Source organism: Ornithorhynchus anatinus, chromosome 2 (assembly GCF_004115215.2).
Source record: "Ornithorhynchus anatinus isolate Pmale09 chromosome 2, mOrnAna1.pri.v4, whole genome shotgun sequence".
In the NCBI taxonomy this organism is placed as follows: Eukaryota; Metazoa; Chordata; class Mammalia; order Monotremata; family Ornithorhynchidae; genus Ornithorhynchus; species Ornithorhynchus anatinus.
This window is the reverse complement of record NC_041729.1, coordinates 35,435,295-35,445,706: the sequence shown is the minus strand read 5'-3', so window position 1 is coordinate 35,445,706 and position 10,412 is coordinate 35,435,295.

Sequence of the window (10,412 nt, the reverse complement as noted above, 5' to 3'; positions counted from 1 at the left end):
CCGGGGGTCGACGGTGGGATAGGCGAGAATGAGGGATGGTGAGGAGGTGGGCGGCAGAGAAGCGGAGCGTGTGGGGTGGGCGGTAGAAAGAAGGGAGGAGAGGTAGGAAGGGGCAAGGTGATGGAGAGCCTTGAAGCCTAGAGTGAGGAGTTTTTGTTTGGAGTGGAGGTTGATAGGCAACCACTGGAGGTGTTTAAGAAGGGGAGTGAAATGCCCAGATCGTTTCTGCGGGAAGATGAGCCGGGCAGCAGAGTGAAGAATAGACTGGAGCGGGGCGAGAGAGGAGGAAGAGAGATAAGAGAGAAGGGTGACCCAGTAGTCTAGCCGGGATATAACAAGAGCCCGTAGCAGTAAGGTAGCCGTTTGGGTGGAGAGGAAAGGGCGGATCTTGGCGATATTGTAAAGGTGAGACCGGCAGGTCTTGGTAACGGATCGGATGTGCGGGTTGAACGAGAGAGACGAGTCAATGATGACACCGAGGATGCGGGCCTGAGAGACGGGAAGGATGGTCGTGCCATCCACGGTGATGGGGAAGTCTGGGAGAGGACCGGGCTTGGGAGAGAAGATGAGGAGCTCAGTTTTGGACCTAACATTGATTTCCCCTCTTGGGGTCCCACCTGGAGAGTTTCAAGTCCTCTACCAGTCTCGGCTACGGGAGGAAGAGTCAAGCAGAGGCCTGTCCGTTCCGTTCCTAGCTAGCAAGTGGAAGGCAGTCTGCTACAAGTCAAAATTCACCCGTGGAGGGTAGCAGCGGCATGGAAGAGAGTCAAGGGCAGAGACTCAAGTGCAGAAGAAGGCAATGGTAAACCACTTCAGTATTTTGACCAAAAAAACTGTCAGGATACATTACGAGAACAATGGCAGATGGAGATGGAGTGTTCTGGGAGAGATGTCTCTGTGGAGTCACTATGGATCGGAGATGACTCAACAGCGTAAGACAAGACAAGCATTGATTTGTTTTCTTTGCAGAATCACACTGGCCTGGTCTGGGATTTTTTTCATTCCTTGAATCCCTGATTGTCCAAGGGTCTAGCAATCCACCCAGGGGCCAGCATATTCTGTTTGGAAGCCTCAGCTTAAAGGGTTTTGATGAAACTTTAGGGATGAGGGAGCACTATTGGTAGAAGCTCAAGCACTGGCCCCTGCCTAGGGGTGAGTCTAAGCATCTAGGGTGGGAAGGGGCGAGAGGTAATAATAATAGCAATTATGGTTAAGTGCTTATTATGATCCAGGAACTGTACTAAGCATTGAGGTGGATATAAGCAAATCAAGTTGGACTCAGTCCCTGTCCCGCATGGGGCTCACAGTCTGAATCCCCATTTTACAGATGAGGTAACTGAGGCACAGAGAATAATAATAATAGTATTTGTTAATTGCTTACTATGTGCCAGGCACTTTTCTAAATGCTGGGGTAGATATAAGGTAATCAGGTTGGACACAGTCCTTGTTCCACATGGGCTCACTGTCTTAATCCCCAGTTTACAGATGAGGTAACTGAGGTACAGAGAAGGTAAGTGACTTGCCCATAGTCACACAGAAGACAAGTGGCAGAGCTGGGATTAGAATCCAGGTGCTCAGGACTCCCACACTAGTCCTCTTTCCACTAGGCCACGCTGCTCCTTGTGGGCAGGGAATGTGTCTGTTTATTATTGTATTGTACTCTACCAACACTTAGTACAGTGCTCTGCACACAGTAAGCACTCAATAAATAGGACTGAATGAGTGAAAGAATGCTTCTCACCTGTTCTCCCTCCTACTTCCCTCCTACAGTGAAGCAGCATGGCCAAGTGGATAGAGCATGGGCCTGGGAGTCACTCTGCCATTTGTCTGCTTTATGACCTTGGGCAAGTCACTTAACTGTATATATTTTAATTACCCTACTTATTTTGTTAATGAAATGAACATTGCCTTGATTCCATTTATTTGCTATTGTTTTAATGAGATGTTCATCCCCTTGATTCTATTTATTGCTATTGTTCTTGTCTGTCCGTCTCCCCCGATTAGACTGTAAGCCCATCAAAGGGCAGGGACTGTCTCTATCTGTTACCGATTTGTACATTCTGAGCACTTGGTACAGTGCTCTGCACATAGTAAGTGCTCAATAAAAACTATTGAATGAATGAATGAACTTTTCTGTGCCTCAGTTCCCTCATCCGTAAAATGTGGATTAATACTATGAGCGCTATGTGGGACAGAGAACAATCAGATTAGCTTGTATCTACCCCGGCGCTTAAAACAGTGCCTGGCAGATAAGTGCTTAACAAATACTATAATTATTTGTTAATTATACTTAACAAATTCTAATTATTTTATAATTAAATTAAAATTATTGTATTATTAGGGTCTGTGAGCCCCTTGTAGGTTAGGGTTGTTGTCCAACCTGATTATACTGTCTCTACCCCAGGGTTCAGCAGAGTGATTGTCACCAATAAATCATTCAGTGGTATTTATTTAGCACTTACTATGTGCAGAACATTGTACTAAGCGCTTGGGAGAGGACAATACAACAATCAGTGGACATGTTTCCTGCCCTTATCGATCTTACAGAGTAGAACCCTCTTTTCCTTTGCTTCAACACCTTCCTGCATTGCCCTGAATTGCTTTCTTAGTTCACCACCCCCGTGCAGGCCCACAACATGTATATATATATATATATATATATATATATATATATATATATATATATATATATATATATCTGTCATTTATTTATTTGTATTAATGTCTGTCTCCCTCTCTAGACTGTAAGCTTGTTGTGGGAAAGGAATAAGTCTGTTATATTGTTACAGTGTACTCTCCTCACCACTCAGAACAGTGCTCTGCACACAGTAAGCACTTAATACGATTGACTGACTGCAGAGGGAGATGATGATAATATAATAATAATGGTATTTGTTAAGCGACTACTATGTGCCAAGCACTGTTCTAAGCAATGGGGTAGATGCAAGGTAATCGGGGTGTCCCACGAGGGGCTTACAGTCTTAATCCCCATTTTCCAGATGAGGTAACTGAGGCCCAGAGAAGTTAAGCAGCTTGCCCAAGGTCACGCAGCAGACAAGTGACGGAGCCGGAATGAGAACCCACCTCCCCTGACTCCCAAGCCGAGACTCTTGCCACTAAGCCACGCAAATGCCACATTCATTATTATTATTGGTGTTACTATTTTTATGCCTTCTCACAATGTATGCCAGAAGAGGTTGTGCCATTCATTTTAAAACTGGTGTCGCTGCGGGAAGGGAGGGCTCAAAGCTGGGTTAAAATACCTGCCCATCCTTCAGGCAATTCAGAGAGGGCTGGGAAACTCTAGGGCCCCGAGGTGGAGCCCATGTGTTCTTTCCACTAATAAATGAAAGAGAATGTTAACTCCTTGTCTCCAAAGCCCTTTCGCCCCCACCCAAATTTCATGTGAATGTGTAGCATTAGGAACATTTTTCTTGGTACTTGAGTGGCAGAGGGAAAATGAAAAAAAAAAATCAATCCAGTGGTATTTATGGAGCTCTTACTGTGTGCACTGCATTGTAATAAGCGTGTGGAGGAGTATGATACAATAATAATGTTGGTATTTGTTAAGCGCTTACTATGTGCCGAGCACTGTTCTAAACGCTGGGGTACACACAGGGAAATCAGGTTGTCCCACGTGGGGCTCACAGTCTTAATCCCCATTTTACAGATGAGGTAACTGAGGCACAGAGAAGTGAAGTGACTTGCCCACAGTCACACAGCTGCCAAGTGGCAGAGCTGGAATTCTAACTCTTGACCTCTGACTCCAAAGCCCGGGCTCTTTCCACTGAGCCTCGCTGTTTCTCTATGATATAATAGAGGTGTCAGACCCGATCGGATAATAATAATAATAATGGTGGCATCTGTTAAGCGCTTACTATGTGCAAAGCACTGTTCAAAGCGCTGGGAGGATACAAGGTGATCAGGTTGTCCCACGTGGGGCTCACAGTGTTAATGCCCATTTTACAATTGAGGTAACTGAGGCACAGAGAAGTTAAGTGACTTGCCCAAAGTCACACAGCTGACAAGCAGAGAAGCTGGGATTTGAACCCATGACCTCTGACTTCCCAGCCCGTGCTCTTTCCACTGAGTCATGTTGCTAGGAGGAGCTATATTTTGTTTGAGAAATGCCTCCTCCAACATACTAAGAGCTACTTCAGTGCATTAAACTCATGTTTTCCTCGGTGCTTGTTGTGGGCAGGGAATCAATGGTATTTATTGAGTGCTTACCATGTGCAGAGCACTGTTCTAAGCCCTTGGGAGAGCACAGTATCACAGAGTTGGTAGACACTTTCCCTGCCCAAAATGAACTTACAGACTGGGGGCGGGGGGGGACACACAGATATTGCTATAAATAAATAAATAAATTACAGATGTGAATGTAAGTGCTGTGGGTCTGAGAGAGGGATGAATAAAGGGTGTGAAAACATGCGCACGGGTGACACAAGAAGGGAGTGCGAGAAGAGGAAATGAGGAAATTAGACGGGTAAGAGACGTGCCTTCAATAATAATAATAATGGTATTTGTTAAGCGCTTCCTATGTGCCAAACACAGTTCTAAGCGCTGGGATAGATACAGGGTAATCAGGTTGTCCCACATGGACCTCACAGTCTTACAGATTTGTTTTACAAATGAGGTAACTGAGGCACAGAGCAGTTAAGCGCCATGCCCAGGTCACACAGCACACAAGTGGCAGAGTCGGAATCAGAACCCACTTCCTCTAACTCCCAAGCCCGCGCTCTTGCCACGAAGCCACGCTGCTTCCCCTAAGTTCCTAGAGAAGCAGCGTGGCTCAGTGGAAAGAGCCCGGGCTTGGGAGTCAGAGGTCATGGGTTTGAATCCCAGCTCTGCCACTTGTCAGCTGTGTGACTGTGGGCAAGTCACTTCACTCCTCTGGACCTCATCTGTAAAGTGGGGATTAAGATTGTGAGCTTCATGTGGGACAACCTGATTACCCTGTATCTACCCCAGCTCTTAGAATAGTGCTCTGCACATAGTAAGCGCTTAACAAATGCCAACATTGAATACCAACATTAAGCCAAAGCTCGAAGACTGGGCCTACCAACTCCATTAGGGCTTACTCCCCCCCAGCACTTAGTACAGTGCTCTGCACATAGTAAGCGCTTAACAAATACCAACATTAAATACCAACATTAAGCCAAAGCTCGAAGACTGGGTCTACAACTCCGTTAGGGCGTACTCCCCCCAGCACTTAGTACAGTGCTCTGCACATAGTAAGCGCTTAACAAATACCAACATTAAATACCAACATTAAGCCAAAGCTCGAAGACTGGGTCTACCAACTCCGTTAGGGCGTTCTCCCCCCAGCGCTTAGTACAGTGCTCTGCACAAGGGAAGCCCTCAGTAAATAAGATTGGTTGATTGGGAAACAGAAGGGTTTGGGGGCAGGCCCTGGCCATGACCCCTAGTTTTGGGACGCCACCGGTTCTCCATCCACTAGAGGGCAGTACTGCTCCAGCCCTCGATGGGGGGCAAAACTGGCCCGTCCACGTGCTGCAAGAGCAATGTCATACCGGGCCTCTTCACGTGGGGCCCCCACCTGGTCCCCTCACCTGGTCCCCAGGACTCACAGGTGAACCCCGACCAAGGCAGACCGGAATCTGGAGCCTGGACACTGGAGGGAGACTCCAGGGAGACCGGAGAAGTTGGTTGGCCTCAAGGGATGCCTTGAAGCCTCCCAGGTGGACCTGAAATGTGAAGAGGGGATAGAGGAAAGCTCTTCGCTTCTGCAATCTTGCCTAGAGAACCAACCTCGAGAGAGAGAGGATAAGGGAAAGCTCATCGCTTCTGAAATCTTGCCTCGAGAACCAACCTCGAGGGTCCCGTGTGGCCCCGAGATGCTCCCCTCCCCGCCTCCCCGCAAAACTAGGCCCCAGCCAGCTAGTTCTGCTTCGTTTGTGGATTTGCCCACTTCTCAATTTTCTAGCAACTTTCACAAGGTAATTTTGAGATTCAGAACCCCTGCAAAAAATTCTGTAGGTTGCAATTTCTGTCACTGGAGTGGGTGGCTGTGCCCTGGAAACTCTGCATACAGAAGGAAAGGTCTCTTTCGGTTTTGAGCATTCAAGTGGGAGGGGTAGAAAGAGAGAGATAGACACTGTGGGGGATGAAATTAGCAGCTTTAAGATATTCTTGGCTCGGGGCAATAGTAGCGGCTCTGATGTTCTCCGGGGAGCACAGCTGGGGTGTGTTGTATTTGTTTTAACCCTGACACAAACCCTCCCCTGCCCCTCCCCTCGAGACCAGATGCGTTGGAGACCAGATGACTGATTTATCAAGCAGGAAGAACAACAGTGGTGCGCAAACAGGAAATCTTTCATTTCATTAGGAAAATGGAAAGCTGGGTCCTTGCTGATTACTAAACCGGTATAGAGGATGACCGGCAACTGACCCGAGGCCAGCCCGCCAAGGGTTCCCTGCCGGTTTAGGTCTCCAAGAAGGATGTCAGAAAGCTTGCTTAGCTTTAGGGGAGGCTGGAAAGAACAGGATTTTTGTCTCTTTTCATTTTTTGGGTTTTGGTAAGGCTCTAGTTTATTGCTCAGTAAATGCCATAGACCGTTTGTCAACCAGTGTGGGTTAAATCCGTGTATTTGGTGTCGGTAAACAATGTAATCCCGCTGTGTTCTGAGCATGTTAATAGAAACCTCATGATGCCATGAATTTGCACATGAAAAATTTGGCACCTGATGGAGTAACCACAGGTTACCCCGAAGGGAAATGGGCCGATATTTTCCTGGCCGGAGCGGCCACTGCAGTTGGTCGCACAGTCGTATTGATTGAGTGCTTACTATGTGCAGAGCACTGTATTAAGTGCTTGGAAAAGTACAATATAATGCTTACTATGTGCAGAGCACTGTATTAAGTGCTTGGAAAAGTACAATATTAACAGACACATTCCCCGCCGGCAAGGAGTTTACAATCTTAGAGGATGAGTTTGCAGTCTGTTTTCTAGCTCCCTGCAGAAGGGGCCTTCTGGAAAGACCTGAGGTGAGAAACAGGGTTCAGGTGCTACTTGATGGTGTTAGCAACAGATCCACAGCACAAACACCTGTGAGGAGCCTAAATGGGCCAAGGGCATATGGACAAATGGGCAGCTGTTTCTCTAAACAAATTTTCAGGCTGGCTGTGGACCACACCTTGTCTAGAGGCAGGGCCCGGAGAACTCTAAGGTATCAGATTGCAGACTGGTGATAATGCCCTCCCATAATAATAATAATAATTGTAGTATCCGCTAAGTGCTTACTATGTGTAAGGAACTGTACTAAGAGTTAGGGTGGATATAAGCAAATCGGGTTGGACGCAGTCCACGTTTCACACCGAGCTCACAGTCTTAATCCCCGTTTTATAGATGAGGTAACTAAGGTCAGAGAAGTGAAGTGACTTGCCCAAGGTCACAGCAGAGAAGTGGTGGAGTTGGGATTAGAACCCATGACCTTCTGAGCATTAGAAACCTAATTCCTCTGTTAAATGGTCCCTCACTAGCCACCCCGTATCGCGGGCTCTAGCCTGATTTCTGTAGGGAAGTTGTTTTGTTTTTTTTGTAAGCCCCATGTGGGACATAGTGTCCAACCTTGTATATACCCAGAGCTAAGGACAGTGCCTGGCATATAGTAAGGACTTAAGAAATACCATTTAAAAAAAAATACCATTTTAAAAAAACCTTACTGTGTGCAGAACACTGTACTGAAAGCTCCCAAGCAGTTCACAGTTACTATAGAGCAGATATGAGAAGCAGCTTGTTGTAGCGGGGAACGTCTACCAACTCTGATATATTGTAATCTCCCCAGTGCTTAGTACTGTGCTCTGCACACAGTAAGCACTCAATAAATATGATCGATTGATTTGATTAGTAAGCATTTCACATGTTTTCCCTTCTCTCCCTCTTCCTTTTGAGTGAAACCCTTGGGCTATTTTATCTTCCTTTGGTAAAGATGGTTTAAAACTGCCTCCCCTCTGAAGAAACTTTCAGCTTCTCCCAGGTCTCGATTGTCTAAATTGGCAACCACCATACCTTGTGAGTTAGATCCCAAAGTTTCCAGGAAGTTTAGCAAAGACTTGAGTTTAAATTTTTTCAGGCATAACAAGACCAACTCTGCAACAAGATGAGTATGTTTTAAATTGACTTTTGATGGATTTAATAACTGTTTTCAAGAGAACATTATGAAACAGCACTCTGAATTTTCCATTTAATGTTACAGGTTGGTTACTCATACAATTCCTCTCCCGTTTCTTATCTCAAGCCACAGAGGGAACTTTTTAGCATTAAATTGGCATCCCGAGCATCCTTGCTACAACACAGCAATTGTGTTCTTGAAAACTTTTTGTGTTATTAAAACAAATCACATGATGTTATTGTCCAGGTTAGGAGGGATGATGTTGGTTGTGGGCAGGGAATGTGTCATGTTTATTGTACTCTCCAAAGTGTTAAATTCAGTGCTCTGCACACAGTAGGCATTCTGTAATCCAAATGACTGTGGTTTGAAAAAAGGTGAAATAGAGTCACAATGGGTGAATGAACTTCAAGAAGGTTGTGGAAGATGAAAAAAACTTCCCAAACTTTTTTCAAGCAGCTTCCATCATCTCAGACTTCAGTGACCATTAGCCGCTCGCAGAACTAGGGAGTTTGCAATTGCCTAAAGTCAGTTTCCAGTTAAATTAACGTTAAACAGCACAATTCATTCTTTTTCTTAATTTGATCCTGTCCAGAGTGGTAATGTTAATTTTAGTCTCTGGTAAGGGCTATGTGCTAAGCACCATACTAAACACTGGAGTAGATACAAAGTAATCAGTTCAGACACAGTCCCTGTCCCACATGGGATTCACAGAGCGATATAAGGATAGAGAAGTTAAGTGACTTGCCCAAGATCACACAGCAGGTATGCTTGAAACAAGCTTAAGAAGCATCGTGGCCTAATGGAGAGAGCATGGGCCTGGGAGTCAGAAGGACCTGGGTTCTAAACCAGCTCTGCCACTTGTCTGCTGGGTGACCATGAGCATGTCACTTTACTTCTCTGTGCCTCAGTTGCCTCATCTGTAAAATGAGGATTAATATTGTGAGCCCCATGTGGGACGGGGACTGCATCCAACCTGATTAGCTTGTATCTACCCCAGTGTTTAGTATAGCGTCTGGTACATAGTAAGCACTTAACCAATGCAATCAAAAAAGGGCATTCCAACCAGCCCTGCTCCTCACTATAACCAATTTGCAGCTGGGTTGTGGAAACTATTCTTCCATCATATTATAACTAAATTATGCTTTAGAACACCTCATTATAGCAGAAATACCCATACTTTCATTTGCCCATGAAACAAAGATTTAGGCTGCCTAAAGAATGCCTCTCTTTTTGTTCTTGACTCTGCATGTGATGTTTTGCTGGTTTCTGTAATGATTCTCTGAGCCTGTAAAATAGGACTGCCCTTCATCTGTAAGCACATTCAAAGTGGGAATGTTTGAAGAGTTGGGGAAGGAACTAGTAGGGCGAGCAGGTGAAGGTGGCCATTGGGGAAGGAAGAAGAGTGAGTGCCAGTGTTTTTGTAGGGTGGGAAGGGATGGGATTGGTGGCGAAGGTAGAAAGAGTCCTGAAAGCAGGCAGGAGATCTGTGGAGAAATGACCAGGAAGGAAAGGAGTTGGGTGGGGGGTGGGAGGTGAGGGGGAGATTTGGGAAAGTTTGTGCCTGTTGGTTTTAATTTTGTCAACAAGGTAGTTGGAAAAGATATTCAGGAGCTAGAGATGGGGAAGCAGCGTGGCCTGATGGATAGAGCTCGGGCCTGGGAGTCAGAAGGACCTTGGTTCTAATCCCAGCTCTGCCACTTGTCTGCTGTGTGGACTTGGGCAAGCCACTTAATTTCCCTGTGCCTCAGTTATCTCATCTAAAAAATGGGGGTGAAGACTGTGCGCCCCATGTGGGACATGGACTTTCTCCAACTTGACTCAATTGTATTTACCCTGGCACATAGTAAGCGCAAATACTATCAAAAAAAAATGGCAAAGAGGAAAGGACTGAGGTTTGAGGAGGGCCCTGGAATAGATTGCAGGGGTTTGGGAGTCACTAAGAGAGGAAAAGTTGTGTTGCTGGGCACAAGAGGGTGAATATTCAATCGTATTTATTTATTTAAATATGAATATGACTCCATTACTAATGTTGGTCAAAACATAAGGGCTCCAGGGCAAGTTTTCCTTATGGGAGGTTTGTTAGGAAACTGACTCTACTGTATACCTGTTGGCTGAGTATCTTACCCAGATTTTCATAAAGATATGATTTGGTTTGAAGTGTATCTTTTAGTTAACTACTGAAGTGCATGCTCCTTTCTCAGATGTTGAAATGTTTGTATAGCATTACTATGAGATTATCTCTATGCCTTTTGAGCCAGTATGATTTTTGAAATATGT